We start from the raw sequence: 25,526 nt of genomic DNA, 5'->3' as shown, positions 1-25,526 counted from the left end.
ATTCATGAATAGGAGAAAGTCAGAAGGCTGTAAGAGCACAGATACGGGCTCTTATTCTTTTTAGTATCCATAAAATGCAGAAATAGCCCAGCACCCCCAACCTGTGTGATTTGCTACTGTTCTGGAAAGATATTTGGCACAACATCATTTAAAATAAAACAGAACAAAAAAGAAGCTGCATGTTTTATTTTAATTCTAGTTTAGCTGTTTGACCTGAAACACTTTAATCTTGCATTTTAAAAGGACTAGCTGCTTCAAAGTATTTTAAACAATTGTTTAATTGTAAATATGAAATTACATCTCTTTTGTCCGGCATAATTTTCATTGTGTTCAAAGTCACTCGTGTGGATGAAGATAAGGTTTAACTTTGTTCCTTTCAAGTTAATTTTGGGCTTGTATTGTGAAGAATAGATCAAGTGTGTCAGAAAACTAGGCACCTGCCAGGAAAGAGAACGGTATTAACTATTTCAGACCACTGATGAAAACTGATATTTGCTGCAAAAGAAAAATTAGCAAATTTCAATTCCAGTGACTTGGAAGAATTAATGTGCCTTTACAAACAGCTGACTTTTTAAATTGTTTGCCTCATAGAAAATGATCCATCTCCCCAAAGTTTTAAAGATAGGTGTTCTAGTGGGGTTGAAAGAGCTTTATGATGTTTACTTTTCCTCTCCCTCATCAAACAGAAAAGGGATTTACTTGGGAAGATAATGTCATCACTTTTAATCTTTGTTGGAGCTGTCATTTATAAATATTTTTAAAGACTAAATAACAACATGAAGCACTTTAATGGGGAGATATATTTTTAAACAGGTTATTTTATTTCTTTGACCTTTTCTCGTTCATATACTTCCTACTGAAAACACAATTTAAAAATCATAGTTGAAATTCTTTACTGAGATTCAACTCTCCTCAGGAAATTCAACAAGAAGGAAATGCCAACCCTAAGTAGACCCATCTTATTCATAGACCTTACTATGATGCATATGTCTTCCGTAAAGTAAATGTCACTTAAGGCTTCTGTTAATCCACATTATGCCAGGGAATTTCCTAATGGATCTTTTAGGCATTTTCCCTTCTGTAAATCTGTAACTGTGAAACAAGTTCCTTCCTGATTTCCTATTATGTTTTTCTGCTATTGCATTATTAGCATTTATTGTGTTGAAATAATGCCTTTATAATTAATCTTTTTCTTTTTCTTTTTAATTTCTTCAAAGCTGTTGATTATTTTCAACTTATACTAACATTTTTATTAGCAGTTTCTTTCAAAGAAGCATTCCTATTTAGATGAGACTTATTCTGTTTGCAAATTTTAATTAAAATTTCCTCCTTCCTCAATACAATAAACCTCTAATAGTTCTTGTGCTTTAGTCTTTCTTTTTAGTTCAAATCAATAACAGAGAATGGAAACATTTATACATTTATCCAAATGGTTTTTCCTCTACTTTTCTATCTTTTGAGCAACTAATTGAACATTAATCATTTTATCACCTATGGGATACTTTGAATGCAAAATCACATTCTTTTATCTCCCATATATAAAAAAAATATTCTATAGATCTTCATATATATATATTTATATACCCTATCTTGGTCTTCTTTGTCTTCTCCATGTCCATTCATTCAGCCAGGCATTTATTGAGCACCTGTCATGGGTCAGACACTCTGTTAGGTTATATTCATTTGCTTTTGTTTTTCCAACTGCAATTTATTTTTGGATTATATTTCTAATGGTACTTGTGAGAAATATGCTTAAAACTAATTCTCTTCCTCTGATTTGAACCTTATTCTCTTGCTCAATTAACTGAACTGTAAAGTGTTTGTAGATCTTACAGACATGACTATAAGTATACTAGTAGTTTTATAAACTCTGAAACTACTCAGTGAAATGATCTATCTCAGTGGTCTTTGAGTATGTATAAAATTTCATCGAGATCTGTAAAAAGTTACAGAAAGTTTATTTATTGGTGATCATTTTGTTTAAACTGGCAAACTAAACACAAATGGAATATAAGCCATAGCTTTATATCACTTAGTAATATACTGACTTGGTCAAATCAATAATTTTGTCTAAAAGTGTTTAAGAAAACCTATACACATGAAAAATTCTTGGCAGTCATGTTAAAATATTCCATTCACTGAAAATGGACTCTTTTTGAATAAAGTTTTAATTTTATGTCTTTACAGATTATGACAAAAGAGTTGGGAGAAATAAGAAATAAATTAAAACTAAAACATTTGATTGGGTGATTCAATTAATTGGAAGCCATTGCTATTAGCTAGCTCTGCTAGGCAAGGACTGGAAGAGCAGAAGTTACTGTACGAAGCTCCTAAATGCACCAGGCGTCCTACAGCAGTGGCTGGAGGAATTCTTGTCATTGGTCTCTGCTGTCCTCAGTGCCTACATTTTGCCCAATTGTTTGGAACTACCCTGGCCAGCAATTTACGACTCACTCACATAGAAGCCTCATTTGTAGGCACCCCTGACAGGTTAGTATATATATGCAGGAGCAAGATCACTTTTCCCTAGTGGCTTAAAGATGAACTGGTCTGATGAGATATGAACTTAATGTCATAGAGGAGTTGTGGATTAATGGCGGATCCTGGACATAAAATGTCAGAGACTTGGGACTGAGGTCTCCATTTTGACTGTTGTAACTCAGTGTTAGAGAAGAGATACCTCAATGGTTAAGCTGAGGATGCCAGCTGAAGCAGGGGTGGGGGCCAAAGGGGGAGAATGGAGCTCATGAGCAACAGAATAAGGGAAGGTATGAGAAAGACAGAAAGAAAATAAGGTAGCTTCTCAGCGCTAACTTGCTTTTTTGCCCTTCCAGAGGACTTGTTAGTAACCTTTTCTTGAAAGCCTCCACTTTCTATTGCTTTAATTTGAGTGAACATCTCTTCCATGAATCAAGGAATCCTGGCTAGAGATTCCAGATAGAACCTTGACCATTAGTTGTGGCAATACGTAAAGGGAAATTTAGTCCCTGTGGTTCTCACATGGTAGCACCCACCGTCTGTAAGCTAATGAGCCTTTATAAACCCATCTCAGACACTGAACTATCTAGACCTCCTTAGTAGGTGGTCTGGGAATCCCAGGTGTGAGACAGGGTCTTCTGTCATTTGTCTAACCAGTCGTATGTGCATTTAAGAGCATGCGATAATGTAGAATAACTAAACCATTTTTAGATAAAAATTAACTAAAAGTGTACTGTGACTATTACAGAGATAAAAGAATATTGTAGAAGAGCTTTGTAAATAACAAAATGCTGTAACGTTTGCTGCTATTATGAATCCTTCATGTCGGCTTTAATGGACTGTTTTTGTCACATTAGAAGGTACTAAAGTCTCCCAAAGTCTTCATAATGGGCAACTTGATGATATAAGGAAATGCTTCTCTAAATTTAATGTGCATGGAAATCATCTGGGGATCTTGTTAAAATGCAGGTTCTTATTCAGCAGGTCTGGGATGGGGGCTGAGATTCTGCATTTCCAAAAAGTTTCTAGGTGATATGGATGTGCTGGTTCACAGATCACACTTTCAGGTGGCAGGGCTATAAAATTGGGGATATATATTATCATTTCTAAATTCATGGGAATTTATGACATAATCTCCCTAAAATGTGTGTGTATGTATGGGGTATCTGCCATGTAGACCACAGGATTCATGATACATCATCAAAAATCAACTTTAGTTTTGTCTTTTCTGCTCCTTTAAAATCTATTTATTCATCATTAGTTGCCCCTGGATGAAAATTCCTCCAGGCCTATGGCTTTCCTGCTCATGCTAAGGTAATAGGCCATCCCGTCGTTAGTTAAGATCATGAACACAGGCTCAATTCAATAACTAGGTTATGAGCCCAAGGTATTAGCCAAGCTCTTACCTTGATCTGACAGGCAAATGTCCCTCTGCCCAGCCTGGCCTACTGCCTGCAGGTCTCAGCTGGGAAAGGACCCTCAGTGCCTTCTTCTCTCTTTATCTATTGTGGTAGTTTGGCAGATATGTACCAGAGAAGGCCATGTTTTCTGTTTGTTTGTTTTTAACATTTTTCTATTGTAAAATATAACATATATACAAAACAAAGAAAGAAAAAAAGCAATAATTTTCAAAGGACACTTTGACAAGTAGTTACAGAACAGATCCCAGAGTTTGTCATGGGCTACCAATCTATTATCAGATTTTTCCTTCTAACTGCTCCAAAACTCTGGAGGCTAGAAGGAATATTAATATGGTGATTCAACAGCCGTACTCATTTGTTATACCCTATTTTCTCTGTTATACCTTCTCCTTCTTCTTTAATTCCTCTCCCAGTTTCTAGGGATCTTTGGGCAATAGCTGTTCTGACTTTTCATGTTAAGAAGTTTGTCCACACTAAAGGATAGGGGGATGTAATTAATTGAGAGCCTGGTCCCTCTGGATTTCAGGATTTATCTGGCCTAGGAACCCTCTCAAAATTATAGGTTCCAGGAAAGCAAGCAGTGCATGAAACTTTTATAGAGTCTCAGTTTGAGCCCTAGGTGTTCTTAAGAGTCAATAGGTGTGATGTTGGTTGGGGTTTATCAAACCATGGCAATTAGCTCTGTCTAACTGAAACTTGCTTAAGAGCAGCCTCCAGAATAGCTTCTTGACTCCATTTAATCTCTCTTGGCCACTGATGCCTTATTTTATTACACTTCTTTTCCCTCTTTGGGTCAGGAAGGCATTGTCAATCTCATGGTGATAGGGCCAGACTCATCCCTGGGGAGATTCAGGGGAGACTTTCACCCCTGAATGACATGTACCACATAAAGGGAGGGCATGGTTTTCCTTGCAGAGTTGGGCTTAGAGAGAGAGAGAGGTCAATCTGAGCAGCAAAGAGGCTTTCGGGAAGCAGTTTTTAGGCCTGTTATAGGTAGTCTTAGCGTCTTCGCTACTGAAATAAGTTTCATAAGGGCAAGACTCAAAAACAAGGGCTTTCCTTGGTTTTTTTGGAGTCCCCAGTAGTTGAGAGGGTACCTGGGGTTTTCCGGATGGGAGAATTTTATAGTTTCATATATATCATATATATGTATATATATATTTCTCCCTTCAGATCCTTAAGGTACTCGACCAATACTTTTTTTTTTTTTAGATGCATGATCATCGTTTCTTAGTACATTTGCATCGGTTTAGAAGAACTAGCAACACAACAGAAAAAGATATAGAATGTTAATATAGAGAAAAAAAATAAAAGTAATAATAATAGTAAAAAAAAAAAAAAACCTATAGCTCAGATGTAGCTTCATTCAGTGTTTTAACATGATTACTTTACAATTAGGTATTATTGTGCTGTCCATTTTTGAGTTTTCGTATCTAGTCCTGTTGCACAGTCTGTATCCCTTCTGCTCCAATTACCCATTATCTTACCCTGTTTCTAACTCCTGCTGGACTCTGTTACCAATGACATATTCCAAGTTTATTCTTGAATGTCGGTTCACATCAGTGGGACCATACAGTATTTGTCCTTTAGTTTTTGGCTAGACTCACTCAGCATAATGTTCTCTAGGCCCATCCATGTTATTACATGCTTCATAAGTTTATCCTGTCTTAAAGCTGCATAATATTCCATCGTATGTATATACCACAGTTTGTTTAGCCACTCGTCTGTTGATGGACATTTTGGCTGTTTCCATCTCTTTGCAATTGTAAATAACGCTGCTATAAACATTGGTGTGCAAATGTCCGTTTGTGTCTTTGCCCTTAAGTCCTTTGAGTAGATACCCAGCAATGGTATTGCTGGGTCGTATGGCAATTCTATATTCAGCTTTTTGAGGAACCGCCAAACTGCCTTCCACAGTGGTTGCACGATTTGACATTCCCACCAACAGTTGATAATTGTGCCTCTTTCTCCGCATCCTCTCCAGCACTTGTCATTTTCTGTTTTGTTAATAATGGCCATTCTGGTGGATGTGAGATGATATCTCATTGTGGTTTTGATTTGCATTTCTCTAATGGCCAGGGACATTGAGCATCTCTTCATGTGCCTCTTGGCCATTTGTATTTCCTCTTCTGAGAGGTGTCTGTTCAAGTCTTTTTCCCATTTTGTAATTGGATTGGCTGTCTTTTTGTGGTTGAGTTGAACAATCTGTTTATAAATTCTGGATACTAGACCTTTATCTGATATGTCATTTCCAAATATTGTCTCCCATTGTGTAGGCTGTCTTTCTACTTTCTTGATAAAGTTCTTTGATGCACAAAAGTGTTTAATTTTGAGGAGTTCCCATTTATTTATTTCCTTCTTCGGTGCTCTTGCTTTAGGTTTAAGGTCCATAAAACCGCCTCCAATTGTAAGTTTCATAAGATATCTCCCTACATTTTCCTCTAACTGTTTTATGGTCGTAGACCTAATGTTTAGATCTTTGATCCATTTTGAGTTAACTTTTGTATAGGGTGTGAGATATGGGTCTTCTTTCATTCTTTTGCATATGGATATCCAGTTCTCTAGGCACCATTTATTGAAGAGACTGTTCTGTCCCAGGTGAGTTGGCTTGACTGCCTTATCAAAGATCAAATGTCCATAGATGAGAGGGTCTATATCTGAGCACTCTATTCAATTCCATTGGTCCATATATCTATCTTTATGCCAATACCATGCTGTTTTGACCACTGTGGCTTCATAATATGCCTTAAAGTCAGGCAGCGCGAGACCTCCAGCTTCGTTTTTTTTCCTCAAGATGTTTTTAGCAATTTGGGGCACCCTGCCCTTCCAGATAAATTTGCTTATTGGTTTTTCTATTTCTGAAAAGTAAGTTGTTGGGATTTTGATTGGTATTGCATTGAATCTGTAAATCAATTTAGGTAGGATTGACATCTTAACTATATTTAGTCTTCCAATCCATGAACACGGTATGCCCTTCCATCTATTTAGGTCTTCTGTGATTTCTTTTAACAGTTTTTTGTAGTTTTCTTTATATAGGTTTTTTGTCTCTTTAGTTAAATGTATTCCTAGGTATTTTATTCTTTTAATTGCAATTGTAAATGGGATTCGTTTCTTGATTTCCCCCTCAGCTTGTTCATTGCTAGTGTATAGAAATGCTACAGATTTTTGAATGTTGATCTTGTAACCTGCTACTTTGCTGTACTCATTTATTAGCTGTAGTAGTTTTGTTGTGGATTTTTCTGGGTTTTCGACGTATAGTATCATATCGTCTGCAAACAGTGATAGTTTTACTTCTTCCTTTCCAATTTTGACGCCTTGTATTTCTTTTTCTTGTCTAATTGCTCTGGCTAGAACCTCCAACACAATGTTGAATAATAGTGGTGATAGTGGACATCCTTGTCTTGTTCCTGATCTTAGGGGGAAAGTTTTCAATTTTTCCCCATTGAGGATGATATTAGCTGTGGGTTTTTCATATATTCCCTCTATCATTTTAAGGAAGTTCCCTTGTATTCCTCTCTTTTGAAGTGTTCGACCAATACTTTTTAATCATCAGCCCATCATAGTCTGAGATGAACCCTGGTATTATATTAAGCTATACAGAATTACAAGGCCTTGTTCCTGTTCTGGACTCCGGGAGTTTTGGTTGTTTAAATGAGCTATTTAGAGAGGTTGATTTATACTATGTGTTACAGAAAATTTAGGCTCTAGACATAATAAACCTCTGTCTTTGATCTCATACAATAGCTGAAGGTCTAGAGTACATACACTATCATCTTTTACCCAAGGCCATGTTCTTTTAATCCATTCCTGTGGGTGTAGACCTATTGTGAGTAGGATATTCTAATTAGGTTGTTTCAATTGAGATATGACCCTCCTCATTCAGGGTGAGTATTGATCCTTTTACCGGAGTCCATTATAAGAGGATAAAACACATACAAAGATAAGCACCAAAAAAAAGTCATAGAACCTGAGGAAGGAAGCCACAGATGAAGAAACCAGAAGTTGAAAGCTATGAAACTCGGAAAAGAAGGACAAACAGATGCCAGATGTGCCTGGCCATGTGACAAAGGAATCCAGATTATCAGCAGCCTTTCTTCAATGAAGGTATCATCCTATTGATGCTTAATTTGTTCATTTTCATGGGCTTAGAATTGCAAACTTGTAAGCTAATAAATCCCCATTGTTAAAAAACAGTCCATTTCTGGTGTTTATTGCATTTTATCAGCTTTAGCAAACCGAAACACCTACCTTGGACTTTTCTCCTCTGGGTTGGATGTTTACAGCTGACTCCTCATGGGAGTGCTTTCGTAGAGTCTCTGTGATTTCTGTCACTGGGGACCTACCTCCCCTCTGCACTTCCTTTGATTCTGGTGGATCCATCTCTATTCCAAGTGATGACTCACTCCTTCAGCTTCAGATCCTAGGAATTTGGCTTCTTCCAGCTTCTTGCTGCTGTCTAGGTCCCCGACTGAGACCAGCTTCCATATTAGCTCTCACTGGAGCCCCTCTCAATAGAGCCCAGAGTGTAGTGGTGGAAACTAATAAGGCAATTGTTCTCTCCAAAGTGTTGTCTTCACATATGTTTCTTCACTTTCCCTCTCTCAAAGTGGGTCAGAGGGTTCAGAAGTCATGGGATGGATTCTCAGAAATGTCCTTTAAGATTCTTCCTATGGCAGATTGGCACTTCACTTTAAAATATCAATCGTATTCATTCTAATATAATAATAATAGTAAAGGCCAAAATTTAGCAAGCACCACAATATAAAAATGAGGTGGTCATAATATGCTTCCCAATTGTATCAGCAAGGAATCTGAAGCAAGGAGAAATTCAATAAAAATGCTGCATATGAACCCAAGCAGTCTTGATCCTGAGCTTGTACTCTTATCCAATGGTAGGAAAATTCCAAATATCTGAAGGTGATATAATGATCTATTCAAAAGAAAACATTAAAAAGTGAGTGGTATGTTAGTCCTGCAGGCTGACATTTTGGTTCTAGTCCTGGATTACCATTGCTTTAAAAAATTGCTTTTGGCTTGCATTTCCCAAAGTGTGTTCCATGGGACATTGGATCCATGGTTCCTTATATCATTGAACAAATGTTGACTGCATGCCTCACAGGGACTCCTGGCCCACTTGGACTGTCATATTCTGTTAGCATATTATATTCTGAGAAATACTGTAGAAAAGTGTATTAACCCCAAATTGTTTCATACAGGGTTTTTTTTTTTTTTTTTGTAACATTAAAAACATTTCTTGAGGGGATTTCCAAAGAATTGGTTTTTGGGAGTTTTGTAATGGGCCCACTGATTTATTCAGAAACAATTAGAGGAGAGGCACCCGTTCCTTTTTGTGCTTGCTTTTTCCTTTGGCTGTGGAGAATGCTTAGTTTGCAATCACCTTTTGTAGTAATTGGAAAGAATTTTCCATGACCCAAATTCTAAGCCCATTTTAAGCCTTACTTGGCATTAAACTCCATTATAAATAACACTGCAAATAACAAAGATATAATGTTTGTTAATATCCATTTGTGGAAGATATGAGGTTTGGTGCAGTGACTCTTGACCTTGCCTGCACATTAGAGTCACCTGGGGAGCTTTTAAAGCTCCGGATGCCCAGGCCAAATAAAGCAGTATCTCTGGGGGTTGGACCTGCACATCTGGATCCAGGACTCCAATTTAAGCCTCCTACAGTCCATGGTGATAAATAACCTAGATAATTAGGTGAATTCAAATTACCTCTCAAAAGGAGGTCAAATTATCAACTACCAACAGATTTAGTCTGAAATAAAAGGGTTAAAATGTGCAAGATTTTCTTAAAAAACAAAACCAAATTAAAATGTTTAAACATTTTAATGTTTCTACATCATGGCAATTATTGAGGATTTTCCTTACTGAGAGTTATAATTTATGACATTTTTTTGTAAGCTCTCTCCTCATATGGCTCTCATTTGTCAGGTTTATATTTCCAAACTCTGCTCTACTGAAAAGATCAATATAGTTATGTTAATGGATGTAATATGCAGCTCATTTGAAGGAGAATGGCAATAGATATTTTCATAAGTTCTACATTATTTCACTCATTGGCCAGAAATGTGTTAATGATATAATGCTGGTATTTTGAAAGTTTGAGAGGTCTGTTGATAGCACCGTGGAAACTACTCAACATGCATGAAACCGGAATGAACGATTGTACTGAATATATCAAAATTATCTTTAGTGCCCTGTTTTTAGCAGAAATTTTAGTTAAACTCTTTGGCTGTTATTCCAGGAACTTAAATAAATTAACTATATATTTTCGTTCATCTCAGCTCACACAATTCCTTATCATTCTGTTTGAATACGGCCATTATTCAGTTGCCAAATGAAAAAATAAAAACAAACTCATGGGTGTATAAGAAAACATAACACCAGAATCATGTGATTCAATAAAAATGAGCCAGGAAGACATTCCTACTTGGAATTTTCTTCCTTCAAATCTGCACAAACTTCCTTGCTTTCTCCCTTGGTCTTTTTCTTTCTTTGGACTTTGCTCTTATACATGTATTATTTTTTGGTTTGAGATTTTCATTTGTGGAGAGGAAAAGAAAATGATAGTTGCCAGTTAGTGGAGAACTTCATGCAATCTTTGCAGCCTTTTAGAAAATCAAAATCTCTTAGATGTTTTCTCCTTGAAAAAGTTGCTGAAGTAGTGAGAATGGGAAGGAGAAATAGGAATTAAAAAGAATTGCTTGTAGAAATTTTTGAGTGGAGGTGAGGAAGCAAAATGAGACGTATTGGAGAGAAAATGAATTTGTGTAACAGACAATATACTATTCTTTAGAGGGAAGGTACAGGACTAGTAACAGGATATTAACATTTAATCTTCTTTACACTTTTATTAAAAAATAGAGGAACTAATGAATAAAGTGATCCTGGACACATCCATACATTGAAAAAGTCGCTTATAAATTTCAGAAATGTGAACTGCCTTCTAAGAAATACTGATTAAATGTCACCTGCCTGAAAAGAATACATTTTAATTGGACTCTGATTGGCAGGTTTTTTTTACTGCTCCCTTTCTCTTTGTGAAGGTCAGTTTCATCTGGCAATACTCAAGAGTGCAGCATTTAAAAATGGAAAAGGTGAGCAAACATTATTACATGGATCAGAGCACGTGACACAGGCAGCTGTTTTGGCATCATTGTTCTTTTCAGTTGTAGCTCACTAGTCTGAACAGCATCAATTGTTTGATTTGGGTAAAAAGAAATAATAAAATATGGAAAGGGAAAGCACTAGAAAGGGAGTCTGAGGAGACTAGACCAAGGCCTGATTTCTTTGCAAATAACTGAACTGACCAGAGATGAAACTAGTAAGTAACTGGAGCCTCGATTTCATCCACTGACGCCCTCCAAGTTCTCTTTGAGATCCAGAATTGTATGAATTAGCCCAGAAATGGATAGATATTTGCTTAAACCAATAGTGACATCTGGTGGCTTCATATGCTAATGACAGATTTGGATGCCTTCAAGCTTTCCCAAGGCTTGTACACTTAAATTTAAAAGTCTGCCTTTTCCATTTGATGATGCATCAAAAGGGCTCTTGGAGTCTTATTGTTAAGATTTTCTATCTCTATTTTTTTTGTTTTTATCATGAGTATTTTTGATAACTCATTGTTATTAAAGTGAATGAACCACATGATTTTTAGCGAATGATGATTTGTCAACTCTTTTCTTTCAAATGTAATACCATAAGCAAAGTTCAACCTTCCTAAGGCTCTGCAGATACCCCCTCAAAGCAGATGGCTCCATCAGACAATTTCTAGGGTTAGACAGTCTTAAACTTAAAAATACATTAATTAGCTTTTTTATTTCTATTTATTCAACTCCTACTCTTGTGTTAACCTCTGTGCTAGCCAGCAAGGATTCGGAAACAGAAGCATACCCCCTGACCTAGTACAGCCTCTAGTTCAGAGCGTGTGGAACTGACAACATACTGGCCATGCGTTGAGCTGTTTTTGCAAAGATGAAGAGGCAAGCTAAGTCTCGATCATCTGGATGCTGTCTTGTCACTATTCCCTGGTTTGCTTTTCACCCTGACTGGGTTCTGTGGTGGGGAGGTTCTCACCCCTGCCTTCTATAGGAACTCTCATCCTCTCAGACAACTCTTAGTATGCATGAATATACAAATGAATGAGAAAACACACATTTATGGACTGCTTACTACTTATAGTCCACATTTACTATTCACACCTTATGGGGCACAGAATTTTAATAATTCCCTTTAGTACAGGAGTGAACAGTTCTCCAAACAGTCCAGCTGTTTGGAGATCCCCACCATTCCCAGCTTCCACCGCAGGTGCTGTATTTTATCTTTTTTCGTATAGCATTTCACTCTATTCGAATTGATTGTGGTTAATAATAGGTTTATAGGTTCACCGGCAATTTTCTCACCACAATGTGAGATGGGAAACCTGAGTCTCAGAATTTAAACAATTTCCCAGAGACCCTAGTAAGGTGCAAAATTAGAATGCAAACCTAGGTTTTAGATTCTGTAGTGGTGCTTTTTTACTACATGCCCAAACTGTCTGATTGCGTAGAAAGGAGAGACTGTATCCAATTCCTCCTACTGTCTATGGTTTCTAGGATGTTTGTAGATGAGAAAATGAATCCAGTAAGAAAGAATGTGCAGAGAGCCTCTCTCTCCTCTGTATCCTTGTTCACGGTGGGTTTTGAAACAGCAAGCAGAGTCACAGGTGGGTCTATTCAGTTTAGTTCCCGTGAGAACACAGACAGGTGGCTCAAACAGAAATCTGAATTATTTATAAATGATGGTAGGAAAATATTTACTCTGTGAACTCCAACCGTTATCTGCTTGAATCATTTATATTTTCTATTATGTAGGGCTGCAGTTGATCTTGCTATCAATTATTCACTGGTACGTTGAGTCAGCAAGACTGAATTCAGCAGCTACTATGGGAATGAACCAGGCTAGGTTATTTTATAAGCATTTAGGAGTCAGAGTGAATTTGATAGACTTAGAGTTGTATTTTAAAAATATGTCTCCCATGATCATGCTCCCTTATGTAGTCAAGATGGAGGATGAATTCTGGAACACATAACAGTGTGTCTCCCAAATTCCTAGTGTATGCATGTGCCAGCACCTAATGGTTCTCGTCACGTAGTAGATGTTTAATAAATGACTGTTAACTGACTGACTGAATGAATAGGATGATGCCACCTTTCTGCTTTAAATCCTCTAAGGGCCTCCTGCCTGTAATACAATAAAGTCCTAACCTCAGCCCTGACCTTCAAGCCTGCTTACCTTTCCAGCCTCACTAGTACAGTCTCATTCACACTGGTCTTCTCAAACTCTATGCTATTCAAGAATTTTTGCACATGTTTTTTCTCTCTTCCTGGAATGCCGTTTCCTCTGTCCTCCTTCAGTTCCCAGTTCAAATATTATACACTGAGAAAGACTTCCCTGGCCCCCCCATTTAAGTAGGTTTCCTTATGATTCTCCATCTCAGCATCTTGTTGCCTTTGTAGCGTTTACTCCAGTTTTCAATTATTTAATATCTAATAAACCTTAATATTTTTTTATTTGCCTTTGAATTCCAAGATGTAGCTCAGGACCTGCCAATAGTGGATACTACTGGGCAATACAGGGATAGGGTAGCGGAGTGAATAGGGGTGAAGTAAGACTGCTGTTTGCCTTTTTCAAATAGTTGGAAAGAATATAGGAGTAAAGCAATTTCTTTTCTTTCTTCTATAAACTTCAGACACTTTTCTCTAATAGATTTAAGAAAATTGCTTCTTTTTTTTTTGCATGGGCAGGCACTGGGAATCGAACCTGGGTCCCCGGCATGGCAGGTGAGAACTCGGCCTGCTGAGCCACCTTGGCCTGCCCAGAAAATTACTTCTTGGTCGGGAGATGATATAATTCTAGTTTTCTATTTTCTTGATAATTTATCTGGTATTATACACTTCATTTTATAGAAACAAAAGCACTGATGTTTTATTTATGTCTTTCATTAAATGTTTTTTAGACATCTACTAAATGCCAGGCACTGAAACAGGCATTGTGAATTCAACAGTCAGTGAGATGGAGTCCTTGCTCTCAAAAGGGCGTACACAACCTCCAAGGGAAGACAAGCCAGTAGGCAGGCAAAGGTCATGCAGATAGAATATGGATAAGAGCCCAGTGGAGTCCATAAGAAGAAACTTACAGGGTTGGGTGGCTATTGAAGGTCTCCTGGTATCTCTGTTTTCCAGGGATGCTATAGCAAATAGCACAAACTGATGGGCTTAAACAATTGGAATTTACCATCTGACAGTGCTGGAAGCTACTGGTCCAAAATCAAGGTGTCAGGAGGGTCATGCCTTCTCCACACTCTGAAGTGTTCTGGTGGTGGCTTGCTGGTGATCTAACTCCTCCTTTTTCTTCCTATGGTTTCTACTTCCCTGTCCACATTTCCTTTGTGTTTAAGGAATCCAGTCATACAATTAAGGCCCACTCTGATTCAGTTTGTCCTCATCCAGTTAAGATCACAACCAGGGTGGGCAGGGGGTAGTTAAGATTTGAACATGTCTTAGTGAGGTCATGATTCGATCTACCACATCTAGAAGAGTGCTGTCTAGTTTGATACCTGAATGCAAAAAGTACATGTGTGCGAGCCAAGCATGATAAGCCAGGCTGGTAGAAAGCCATGGCGACATTTTTTCTGGTTGTTCTTCCCTGTGCCTCATCAGACCAAAACAAAATATGGAACTATTTAGTAGAAGACATTTCCAAGTTTTAGGCAGGTTGCTACCTGAGAAATATCACCGTACTTTACTTCCAAAGTCTATATTGCTAATTGCAAGCACAACTCCTCATGTCGTAGATAGATATTTCAATTTTAGGCATATGACACCAACAGAAGATCCTGAGGAATTCCAGGTATTCAGCAGGGTCTGTGAAATGACATTTATTTTAGCAGAAAACCTGTCTCTGCCCTGGATAGCATGCCATCACTTCATTGCTAAGAGAACAGTGCAGGGAAGGAGGCTCCTTTATGAAGTGAGTGCTCACCTCGCCCCTAAGGATGTCAGGTCCACCTAGAACTTTCATGCTCACATCCTATTCACCTTGGTCATCACCGGAAGCCCAAGCCTCCCAGACCCTCCAGTAGCATCATTCTTGTCCCCATGGCTTTGCACATTCCCAACTTTGACTGAATCACGTATCCTTCTTGACTCTCAAAACCCTTCCATTGTGCCCTGTGGAACTCAGGCTACCATCAGCAAAGTCCCCTAGATTCCTCAAACTTTTTCTGAACATTTTATTCATCTTATTCCTCTAACTGAAACCTTACTGTTCCCGGTGGCTTCTCAAATTCAGGCTGCATTTACTCTCAAATATGATCCTAGAGGAGCTGAGGTGGGTTAGATGTCTCTGATCCAACTGACACTTCCAGCTCATTTGTTCTCCCGTGTTCTTCAGGAGCTCCAGTGCCTTTGAAGTTCATTCTTCCAGGGCACTCTCTCACTTTCTGGTCCCTCTCCCTTATTTATACAGGATTTAAGACCTGGCTCCTTGTCTTTCTGTCCTCATTCCTGGTGACTTTAACAATGAAATATAGGTAATGCATCCAACAGCCTTTGGTTCCTAAGAGTCCTCGCTTTCAACTGTCTTTTCCTTTTGTTGCCATCAGTCACTCACTTTCATAGTCATGTCCTAGACCTTGTCATTACCAAAAAGCCAATTCACCTCTGAAATAGTGACTAGAAGCTGCTCACTACTCCCTAAATCTCCAGCTCACTTTCTCTAGTACCCCACTCCCATAATTCTAGTACCCCAATCCCAAAAATCTTTCTGGAACTTTCCATCCAATGACATCACTACTCTTCAGTGTATCTTACTTCCCTCATACACTCACCTCCTTCATTACCCTGCTTAGATTTTATTGTTTCCCAACAACATACCCTTAACTTTGTTGCCCTAATTTCTCACCATCATATGTGCCTGACTAAAACAATTCCTTCCAGTCTTTAGATCCTGAACCTACTTTTACTACTGCCAGAATGCTCTTCCCCCAGATCTTTGTTTTCTCCTCATCAGTTCAGCTCTCTGCTAAAATGTCACCTTCTCAGAGTAGCCTTTCCTGACCACCTGATCCAGAATATCTCCCACCTCACTCCATCATGCTCTGTCCCCATGCTGCTATTATTTTCCCTCCATAGTTGCCACAATCTGCGATTATCTTGCATAGCGATTTTTTTTTTATTAGAGAAGTTGTCAGTTTCCAAAACAATCATGCATGAAATACAGGATTCCTGTACACCACCTCACCACCAACACCTTGCATTGGTGTGGAGCATTTATTATTATGGATGTTAGCACTTTTAAAAATAATTAGTTTATTTTTTTAATAGTAATTACCTTTGTTACAATTGATGAAAGATTATTAAAATAGTTCTATCTATTCTTTATATTAGGTGTATTTTTCCATATATCACTCTATTATTACTGCCTTGTCATACATTTGTTATAACCTGTGAAAGAACATTCCTATACTTGTACTAGTAACTATAGTCCATATCTACAGTGGGGTTCACTGTGTTGTGCAGACCAATGTTTTATCTTTCAATTTTTATTCTAGTAATAAATACATCCTAAAGTTTCCTCTTTTAACCACTGTATAGTTCAGTGCTGTTAATTATACTCACAGTAATGTGCTACCATCACCACCATCCATTTCCAAACCTTTACCATCAGCCTAAATAGAAATTCTGCACGGTTAAGCATCAACGACCCATTCTCTAACTCCAATCTATCTCCTGGTAACCTATATTCTAGATTCTAACTCTATGAGCTTGTTTATTATAATTAGTTAATAACAGCGAGATCATACAATATTTATCCTTGTGTCTGGCTTAATGTCCTCAAGGTTCACCCATGTTGCTGCATGCATCAGAACTTCATTCCTTTTTACTGCTGAGTAATATTCCACCATATATATGTACCACATTTTGTTTATCCATTCATTGGCTGATGGACACTTGGTTTCTCCCATCTTTTGGCAATTGTGTATAATGCCACAATGAACATTGGTGTGAAAATGTTCGAATCCCTGCTTTCAGTTCTTTTATATATATCTTTAGTAGCAGGATTGCCAGATCATATAGCAATGCTATACTGGGTTTTCTGAGAAACTGTCAGACTAACTTCCACAGCAGCTGAACCATATTGCATTCCACCAGCAATGAATGAGTGTTCTTATGTCTCTACATCCTCTCCAACACTTGCAGTCATCTATATTTTTAATAGTGGCCGTTCTAGTGGGAGTGAAATGATATCTCATTGTGGTTTTGTTTTGCACTATCCTAATTGTTAGTGATATTGAACATCTTTTCATGTGATTTTTAGCCATTGGTATTTCTCCAGACATGTCTATTCAAATCTTTTGCACATTTTAAAAATTGGGTTGTTTGTCTTTTTATTGTTGGGTCATAAAATTTCTTTATGTATTCTGGATATTAGATCCTATTGGATTAGTGGTTTCTAAATATTTCTCCCATTGAGTAGGCTGTCTTTTCACTTTCTTGACAGGTCCTTTGATGCACAAGTGTTCTTAATTTCGAGGAGGCCCCTTTTATATATTTTATCTTTCAATACTTCTGCTTTGGGTGTAAAATCTAAGAAACCCTTGCCTACCACAAAATTAAAGATGCTTCCCTACATTTTCTTCTCAAGGATTTATGGTCCTGTTTCTTCTATTTAGGTCTTTGATCCATTAGAATTAATTTTGTGTGGAATATGAGATTGGGGTCCTCTCTTATTCTTTTGCATGCAGGTATCCAGTTTTCTCAGCACTATTTGTTGAAGAGACTATTCTATCCCAGTTGAATGGATTTGGTAGCCCTGCCAAATACCAATTAGTCACGTATGTCATGGTCTGTTTCTGAACTCTCAATTAGATTCTGTTGATCAGTATATCTGCCTTTAGCCAGTACCATGCTGTTTTAACCACCATAGCTTTGTAATATGCTTTAAACCCAGGAATGTGAGCCCTCCAACTTCATTCTTCTGTTTCAAAATGTTTTTGGCTATGTAGTGCCCGGTACCCTTTTAAATAAACTTGTTAATTAGCCTTTCCATTTCTGCAAAGTAGGCTTTTTGGAATTTTGATCAGGATTGCTTTGAATCTATAAATCAATTTGGGTAGAATTGACATCTTAATCATATTTAGTCTTCCAATCCCTGAACATGGAGTGTCCTTCCATTTATTTAGGTCTACTTTGATTTCTTTTAGCAGTGTTTTGTAGTTTTCTTTGTGCAAGTCCTTTTCACCCTTAGTTAAATTTATTCCTAGATATTTGATTCTTTAAGTTGCTATTGTAAATACACTCACAGAATATTATTAAATGAGTTTTGTGATGTCAAATATAAGTAACCACCTTATATATATGAGACTTAATATGTAAGAAGAGATCCAAGGAAGATTCTCTACATTCTCAAAGTAATGTGGGAAACATTGTGATGTGATTCAGGGCAGGTGTGGGAGTGGTATCTATGCAAAATAAGGCCAAAGAGAGAGATGAATTTCTCTCATGCAACAGAGAGCTTTGGAAGAGAAACAATCCTAATGGGGGTTAGTTGTGTTGCTTTTACATCCTGGAGGGAGAATATCCCCCAAACATTCACACGCCCTGAGGGGAGGTATAGCAGAATGAAGGAAAGGAGGAAAGGTGAAGGAAGGAAGCCACTCCTCCCTTCCCTTGAGCAACACCAAGTGTGCAGGAGAAAAGTCATTTGCAGGCTGTTTCAAAGGCTATAATGGCAAGAAGTAATGAGGGTTTCCAATTATTTCTGTGGATATTGGTTAGAAATCTGGGAGAGGTGCAAAAATGCTGGATGGGGAAAGGTAAAGGAAGCTGTAAGCAGGAAATGAAGCAGAAGAGGAAGATTTGAGGAAAGAAGGTGGCATCCTAGTAAGTCCTGGGAAAAGTCAGGTTTCTTTCTCCCAGTTCCACCTAGCCTATCTGCCTCCAACCACCTCCCCATTCTCACCCTCCACCAACTCCCCTCCCACCATAAACAGAGAAGAATGGCCTTTTGTGTGAAAGGAAGGATTAAGATATCTAGACAAGTGGCCACAATGCCTGAATTCCCAATTCCCTTCCTTCACTTCCAGCTTCCCCAAACACCTCCCACCAATATACAGGAACCCCAGTAGGGCTGGCTTGATAATTATGACCTCTTCAGGAAACAAATGCTTGAAGTTGCCTGGGCCTGCTACGCATTGTGGTGACTGTGTCTGTAAGGGCGTCTACCTGCAGACCAGGCCTGCCTGGAGAAATGGTCCACCATATTTCTCTTTACCTGTGCAGTCAGCTCTGCAGATCTTTTAAAAAGGAGCATTCCCACATGGTCCAGATATTATGGAGAGCTCTATGAAAACCAGGAGAAGAAATTCAAGTGAGGATTTCCTGTGAGGCTGAAACTGAACATAGAGAACATTCTGTGCCCAGATACCTTCCTTCCCTTTCCTCATCTTTGGGACAGACCTAGTCACACGAGGCTGGCCTTACAGAACAGCCTTGCCAAAAAGCAAAGAGGTCCATTCTCTCAAGTACAAAACAGAACAACTTCCATTATTGAATAACTAAAGAAATTTACATAAAAGCAAATGATTTTTCAACATGCAGATCATTCAAGATAGAGGTGACTATCCAGAGAATGACTGAAATTCCACTTAGAATCACTGATGCCCATTCTGAGATATGCAAATGTGGCAAAGCTATAAGTCCTTAAAGATGGAGCCTAACCCTCAGCCCATCCCTGGGCCCACCTCATCTTCAACCTCAGACCCTTGACTCTCAGGGATGGAATCAGCTTATTTGGAAACAAAAGAGAGGAAACAAAAGGTGGTAGGAAAGTAAAGGTAGACCTCTGAGAGCTTGTTTTTAGGCAGTGTCACAATGTTCCTGCTTCAAAATGGCCTCGTTATATTGTTCTTGGCATCAAATGGCTGTGTCATAGCAGCTTCATCAATAGATCATGCCCCCAAAATAGAAAACAGCACAGCAGTACCTCAACATGAGAATGTCACACCCTCTGCCCTTGCAGAAGTGCATCCCTGGCATCCACGCTAATTGAATCATCTTGACTAGAGCTCAGCCATGACCTAATCTCTCATCTGGTACATCAACAGCTGTTTGTTTGTATCAGTTATCAGAACACGGAAACCAAGCTGTAGAAGTAATTTAAGTGGCACTTTCTAAACAATGTAGATCAATTTAAAGTGGATTCACTGAGATAAATGACTCATGGCAGAATAATGAGATCAAATCCATAATCAATAATGCCTATAAATGGAAGAGAACATGACAAAGGTAAAAACTTTTCATGGAATTATTAAAGCACTTTAGATGAATTAACAACTATTTACTGAGTGCCAATTAGGGGCAAGGCATTGGGCCCTAATGTGATCAAAATGGACAGGAATCTCTACCTTCACAGAGTTTTCATTTATTAGGGAAGGAAAATAAAAACATTGAAAGTTATGTAGAATGCTAGAAGGCAATAATTGCTATGGAGAAAAATAATGGAACACTTCATATGTAATCTGTCAGCAAAACCTGATGACTGACTTTAAAAATATATCCACTTTTTACCACTTCCATTACTTGGTCAAGCCACCAATATATCTAATGTAAAATATAGCAGTAACCTCCCAATTAATTGGTCTCCTTTTTTTTTTACGTTGCCTCCCTTAGGCTTATTCTCAGCATAGCAGCCAGAGCCATCCTGCTAAAAGAAATTAGATAATTTCATTAGTCTCCTCTAAACCCTGCAATGACTTACCGTGAAGACCAGAGTAAAGGCTCAAGTTTTTACAGTGACCTTCAAGGCTCTGCATTATCTGGTCCTGGTTTTCTCTTTGATTTCATCTCTTCTTCTCTTCCTTCTGCTCCAGCTCCACTGGCCTGCTTGCTGTTGTTGAACCTCAGCATCTCCTGTCTCAGGGCCTTTGCTCTCGCTATTACTGTGTGTAGAAATCACCTTGTTTATTCTTTATGCCTTGGATGTCACCAGCTGTAAAATCACCTCTGGTTTGTATAGTGCACAAAGTGGAATGAGTTGGGGGTTGGTTAGCACAGCCTCGGTTGGCTCCATTTTTTGCCTTTTATCAGTTATGGTCAATACACCAGCGAATACTATGTGCTACATTGAAAGGTGACAGCACAAGTTTCAGCTTGCTTTGCTCTGTTTCTCTTTCTAGCCAATCCATTTCTTTTTCTACTAGTTTTCTCATTTCACCTTCACCTTAAGGACTGGGCCTTTGCTGTTATCTTTGTGATGATCCCCTAGACCCCTCTGGACCAGGACTCATCCTGTCTGCCCTGGTGAGGTCCACTTGAGTTGAGTTGCCTTGAGAAGGCGTCTTCCTTCTGACCCAGATCAGGGAACATTCTAACTGAAGGCCGTCACCAAGCTCACCTATGCCCCAGTGGCAGCACTTAAACATCACTTGCTTGAGGATGTAATTTCCATATTATATTAGTAATAAGTAGGAAAATGGGTCCAACATTCCAAATTTTACATGAGAACTGATAATAGCCTTTAGGGAGAAGTAGTTCTTTTCTCAGCTCCTTATTCTAAGAAGAGCTTCCTTTTTCCCATCGTCTCCTCACTTCTGAAGAGGTAGAAATGGTTTTGTGTTGTTACTGTTGTTTTTCAAATTTATTGTGGTAACAAAGATAACATAAAAGTTGCCATTTTAACCATTTTTAAGTACACAAGTTAGTGACATTAATTGTATTTACAATATTTTGCAGCCATCACCACCATCTATTACCAAAATGTTTTCATCATTCCAAATAGAATCTCTGTACACATGAAAATATTACTTTGATTGTATATTTAGATAATTAATTAGGCCATTAATGGGTGGGGTTATTAGAGCTCTCTGGCAGAAATTTGCACTTTTCTTGTCTAGCTCTTGCCCTCTACCATAGCAGTGTTAAATTCTGTTACCTTTCACTCTCTTTGGTCCCTTCATGTTGTTGGTCTTTTGGTGGTGAGATTGAAGATTTAGGTTTCAGCTTGGAAGAAGAAAAAGGACATGGTGGTCCAATCAGCCTCCCAGAGTCCTCTGCGTTAAGGTTCATATCAGCTAACAGATAAAAATCTTGTTTGCTTGTATAGATATGGAGTGGCTGTGGTTTGGGCCATTTTGGTTATTCCTAGGTTTCCTGAACACCTACCATATCATCCTAATTGTCCTCTACTTCTAACAGTCAGTGTCTCAGTTATCTACTGCTGTATGGCAAAGCCCCCCCCAAATGTTAGCAGCCTAAGACAAAAACTCCCTTTTTATTTACATGGATTCTGTTGATTAGGAATTCAGATAGGATACAGCAAGAAAGGCTTGTCTCTTCTCCATGATGTCTGGCACCTCAGCTGGGAAGAATTGAATAGCTGGTGGCAACTGAATGGCTAGGGGCTGGAATCATCTGGAGATGTTTGGTATCTGGTCTGGGACCACTTGAACACTGGCTCTGTTGAGACTTTCAGCTGGTGGGCTCCATGTGTCCTGTCCATGTGGCTTGGGCTTCCTCATAGCATGGCAGAATCAGGGTAGTCAGATTCCTTATGTCAGGGTCAGGGCTCCCAAAGTGAGCATTCCAGCAAATAAGATGGAAGCTGCCTAGCATTTTATGACCTAGTCTCAAAAGTCACAGAGTATCTCTGGCTGACTACAAGGGAAGGGCAAACAGACCTCTCTTCTCAATAGAATGTGGCTTGAAGAATTTGCAACTGTGTTTTAAAACTACCAGAGTTAGCTTTTGCACTTTGTTAGAGACCTGTTATTTCTTAGAGGCACCTTCATAATGGAGAGAAGGGAAGGAACCCCAATGGGACTGTATCTACCTTCTAATAGCACTGTGTCCCCTCTGTGTTTTCATCATGAAGTTTTAAAAGGTAGAATATGAATCTTCTACAGTATAGGACATTTCATCTTCCTCCTTCAACTAAAGGAATGACTGACTATAAGAAGGAAGAGGAGCTGCCTTTATTATATAGGTTTAGGTGAAACAGTAGTGTACAACATGAGTCTCCTTACACATTGATAAGTAGTACAGTACTATCTGGAACAGAGCTGCTGAGTCATGATTTTGGAACTTTGTGTTCCAAAATCTCTCAGTCTCTCATTCAATATATTGTTGCTCTTATTTTTACACCACAGTTCCAATAGGGGTGCAGATTATAAGTAGCCAACTATACAAGGGAGACTGGCTACTGCAGGCAGGTAAATCCAGAGGGCAGAAAATGTCAAGTCTGCATCGGGGCTACTGATTCACCTTTAGTCAGGTAGAGGAGGGATAGATATCATCATCCTGACTCAAAAAGAACAATGTGAATCATTGAGTATAATGATCACAACTCACTAGCCCTTCAAAGCAGTAAATGTGGCAGGAAACTTATTTTATGTACTTGTTAAGGACATAGGTTTTGAAATGAGACATCCTTGGGTTCACATTTCTATTTCTATACTTACCAATTGTGCTCTCTTTGACTTACCATTCCACCTCATAGGTTTTGGGAGGGAAATGCAATGAGGCAGTGTCTGTAAATCACAGTGTGAATGGTAAGAGCTGATAAGAAATTGTACTATCTCTGCGAGTTCCTCTGATTACCCCGAATCATTAAGAGAAGGGCATATTATAATAGGTGCACTCATTTACATTAGAGAAACAAGGAAGGATGCCATAACTATTATGGAGATCGAAATTACAAAGATTAAAAAAAAATACAAAACATCTGTTTCAGACAAGGTCTCAAAGAGCCCATCTGAAACTGGGTAATTTGAAGAGCGTTTTACAGCTATGTGGGCAAGGGTGTAAAGAAACCAGAGCATCGTGCAGTAAAGAGTGAAGTGGGAAGGTCTTACCACACCGAGGTTCTAAGGTGAGGGGAGGGGCTACCAAAACCTAGACACAGTGATAAAGCTATATGATAAAGCTATGTGGAGAGGGCTGTTGAAACTTTTGATGATGGGGTGCAGCCAGCATGTGGGGACCCCTGTGGAGGAAGATGAAGGAATAAGTACCCTGACTTCACTCTCCTCTCTTTTGCTGACCTCTTGCCTGTGCTTTCCAATGGACTCTTACTAGATACCAGTGGGCAAAGTACCTGCTGATGAGGACCTTGCAAGTTAGCCTTCTGAGTCTTGAAAAAGGGTAGAGAACAATATCCTCTTTCATCTACCAGACACGGAAAGATGAAAAGATCAACAATGTCCAGTATGTAAAACTTAAAAACCAAAACAAGACTTCACACAAGGTTAAAGGAGCTTCCTCTGGCTGGCTTCTGAGTTTTGCTTGCCTCCCTCTCTGTCTAACCTTCTTGATTTCCTGTGAATGAGTCACATATTGGTTTAAGATGAGTTTAGCATTTAGTAGTCTTTGCAACAGGCTATTAAATGTAGACATTCTTCTTCTTTCTATGATGCTATCCTTCTCACTCAACATGCCTATTAATTGCTGAGCACTGTGTTAGAAACTGGGGGAAATAGGCTAAATGGGAAACTCCATCCTTGTGTCTCAAGAACTTAGAATGTACACTGTGTCAAAATTAGGGACATACAAATCAATAGGCTAAGCTCTTGATCTTGAGGCTTGCTCTTATGAAGCAGAGAAGCTTAACCTACCTATAGATGTGCCTAAGAGTCACCTCCAGAGGACCTCTTTTGTTGCACAGATGTGGCCTCTCTCTCTCTCTCTCTCTCTCTAAGCCCAACTCTCCAAGTGAAATCATTGCCCTCCCTAATACATGGGATGTGACATCCAGGGGTGAAAGTTTCCCTGGTGTGTGGGAGATGACTCCTAGGGATGAGCCTGGCCCTGGCACCATGAGATCAACAATGCCATCCTGACCAAAAGGGGAAAAAAAGTATAACAAATAAGATATCAGTGGCTGAGAGAGTTCAAATAGAGTCAGGAGACTACACTGGAGGTCACTCTTAGGCATGCTTCAGTTAGACATTGCTACCTATCATAACTTGCCAATCCCCAACCAAAACTATTCCTGCCAATTCTAAGGAATACCAAGGGTATTATATAAGATTTTGCAAAGGTTCCATGCACTAGGGTAACTCTCCAAGACAAACAACCTCCAGATGGGTCCCTGAACCAGATAAGTCCTGAAATACAGAGGGCCCAGCCTTTCCAGAGTATCAGCTAGTTCCATCCCCGTATCCTGTATTATTGACAGCTCCTTCCAACATGAAAAAGTTAGAATGCGAATAACCCAAATACCCCAAAGAGTGGGAGAAAGATCAAAGGTGATGGTGGAATTATACAGAGAAGATGTGGTTTAACAAATGAATATCAGTGCTGAATCATTATGCTGATATTTCTTTTAGCCTCTAGTACCTTAGAGTAGCTAGAAATAAAAACCTAAAATTGTAGAATTGTAACCCCCTACCAAACCCTGAAATCTGTTTTACAACTAAGTGTGACGTACTTTGAAATTTATTGCTTTTATGTATATATGTTATTTAAAGAGGAGGAGTATAACAGAGAAGATAGGATTTAACAAATTAGTATGACTGCTGAGTCCTTCTATTGATATTTCTTTTGGTCTCCAGTGTCTTGGAGC

The 25,526-nt window shown here is 38.6% G+C and overlaps 2 long non-coding RNA genes across 2 annotated transcripts in view; one reads left to right on the top strand and one right to left on the bottom strand.

The window, feature by feature from the left end:
• Nucleotides 1-25,526, top strand: part of LOC143651953 (uncharacterized) — a 36,599-nt gene that overhangs the window by 2,141 nt on the left and 8,932 nt on the right. The window lies entirely within an intron of this gene.
• LOC143651954 (uncharacterized) overlaps nucleotides 1,595-25,526 on the bottom strand; it is a 72,329-nt gene continuing 48,397 nt past the window's right edge. The window contains exons 2-3 of the long non-coding RNA XR_013160340.1: nucleotides 19,242-19,310; nucleotides 1,595-1,646 (exon numbers count right to left, since the gene is read on the bottom strand). This is a non-coding gene — a long non-coding RNA (uncharacterized LOC143651954). The remainder of the gene's footprint in view (nucleotides 1,647-19,241; nucleotides 19,311-25,526) is intronic.

This window comes from Tamandua tetradactyla, chromosome 1, assembly GCF_023851605.1.
Source record: "Tamandua tetradactyla isolate mTamTet1 chromosome 1, mTamTet1.pri, whole genome shotgun sequence".
Lineage (NCBI taxonomy): Eukaryota > Metazoa > Chordata > Mammalia > Pilosa > Myrmecophagidae > Tamandua > Tamandua tetradactyla.
Note: the sequence above shows the minus strand (reverse complement) of the source record. Positions and strands in the feature narration are given on the sequence as shown.